This window comes from Anopheles arabiensis (assembly GCF_016920715.1).
Source record: "Anopheles arabiensis isolate DONGOLA chromosome X unlocalized genomic scaffold, AaraD3 X_pericentromeric_contig0027, whole genome shotgun sequence".
Taxonomy (NCBI): Eukaryota; Metazoa; Arthropoda; class Insecta; order Diptera; family Culicidae; genus Anopheles; species Anopheles arabiensis.
Window position 1 is genome coordinate 7501 of NW_024412105.1, and position 2500 is coordinate 10000.

The following is a 2500-nucleotide window of genomic DNA, read 5'->3' on the forward strand; positions in this document are numbered from 1 at the left end:
GCACATTTTTGAAAAAAGCTAGGGAGCTGCCCTAGGTTCGGGGTGTCACAAAATATTGAAAAGTGGTCAAAAACCGCTATCCAGAATCGGATGTAGAATCATTAGACGAACTTAAAATTGTTCTACAACCCCCAGTCCGACGCCTCGTATTCGAGATATAGCACTTTGTAGGTCTGACCGAGCAATTTTGTACTGAAATGTATGGCGGACATGTTATTCATTAAACAACATTAACTTGCATCGTGCCCTACTTCATCGGCACAGCTACTATCGACTATCTATTGTTGAAATGGATTGAGTTTGACCATTTTAGCTCTTTTCTTATGCCGTGCACCAACAGTGTGTACCGATCAGGGAAAGTACACTACTTACGCGTTCATGGATGTATATGTTGGTACAAGTTGCCGGTCGGAATAGCAGTGCACCAAAACTGTGTACCGATCAGGGAAAGTACAAGACGGAGGGCGCAGCCCGAGCGTACGCGTTCATAGATGTCCATGTTGGTACAACCTACATGTACGTACCTTGTTTTGTATCAAAAGTTCCAATAAAGTGTTTGTATGCTTAAAATGCTTATCTCAACCGGTCACCTTTTGGCCTGCCCTTTTATAGACAGAAACCTAGAACGATACTCGCGATGTTTGTGTTTTCCATTCGCCCGGGACGACGAAATGAGCTCTGTGCACATCGTGCAGAAAACTGTCTCCTCCTCGTATGTTTTGTCCCTCCACGCATATAATCACCCACATTTGTGTTCAACACGGACGGCGCAGCCCGAGCGAACGCGTTAATGTTTATGTTTGTGCACACTAAAGTTACAATCCTAGGATTTGGTTATTGCGTCGCAGTGCCCGACCGTCGCGGACACCATTCTTGGACAAAAGTCCAAGTACGTAGAGTACATTCCCTAGGTATGTGCCCGTTCGTGACTTTCGTTGCGTGCTTACAGACACGCTTGGGTATGTTTACCATACAAGGTTTACTAGGAAAACCTGGGAAGGACGCTTGCCCTCCCGTCGCGGACACCATTCTTGGAAAGAAGTCCTGGTACTTAGCGTTCTTTAATGTACTTGATCAGTTTGTATTGCAATTGCTTTGTGCCATTGACTTTTGCTAATGCTCACTAAGGGGTGTTCGTTTGCGATGTGTATGATAAGCAACTGTCTATTCTAACCAGCAGTTAATCAACACTTTTCACCCAAATCATAGGAACGTAGAGTACTTTCCCTGATCGGTACACAATTTTGGTGCACCTCTAACTTCGCCAGCACTTTATCGTTACGTTTTGTGCACAACCTTGGGACATGGTGTAAGTTTCATCATTGTTATGTTTGATTCGGTTTATTATGATTGAAAAATACGCTACGTCCCAGAAATCTGAACTCGAATACTTTTGCCACGTTGCGCAAAAAGCTGCTGAGCAACTCCTAGCCGTTTACCGATTTATAATTTAATTTTCGTTGTTAGTTTTAAAAATACGCTAAGTTCCAAAAATCTGAACTCGAATACTTTTTCTATGTGCCGCCAAAAGCTACTGAGCAACGCCTAGGTTGGTACATTTTTGGTACATGGAGTGTATGCGTGCAGGCGTACTGCCGTGCTGGACCGGAAAATCGCACTTGCTACTAGAACGTAGAGTAATTCCCTAGATAGGTGCTTTTGCATGCCTCTGTTCGACGTCCATGCAACTTGGAACGTGCGACACACGTAGCTAGGCTTCCCCATACATATTCCCTAGGGTAGCACCAAATTGCACACTTTCAGGGGTATATTTTGGTACGGTGTACTGTGCATGGTACAAGTATCATTAGCTCGTGCAATTTATTTTGCATCAAGTTGCGATTGCTGGTGCGTCGAGATAGGAGTGTTTCGCGACTTTTGCCAAGCTTTGGTGCCATTTGGTGAATAATTAATGTTCTAGCCACAATAAACGTGCCACATAATGCCAATAACGAAAACGCCATTTTCAAGGGACTTCCAGTCAAAATGTTTGCAATCAGCGCTTTCCTGTCGAGTTCAGGATTTGGGACTGGCGATTTTTTCACGATCCAATCAAACGACCAGTTCGTGAATAAACAATTCATACAACAGTGCATCCCTTCAAAGTAGAAAAGAGCCGAATGCTAGGGAGCTCCAGTCAAAAACGTTGTCATTGGCGCTTTCTTCTCGAGTTCAGGATTTGGGACTTAGCGTTTTTCACGATCCAGCCAAAAGACCAGATCGTGAAATAAACAATTAATACAACTGTACTAGTACATCCCTTCAACTGAAGCAAGCGCACCATACATGACCCGTACGCTAATCATCCAAGCACATGACACGTCAACTAAGTCAACACATGATACAACTTGGAAAACTGACGGGTAAGTAGGTCATCTCGTACACGACGACACACCGACCAAACCAGGTCAACACGTCACATGCACAAGACATCCTACTACCAAGGCCGACCACCTCGACACACGACCTGTTAACCGAACATGGTCAACACCATCATGTG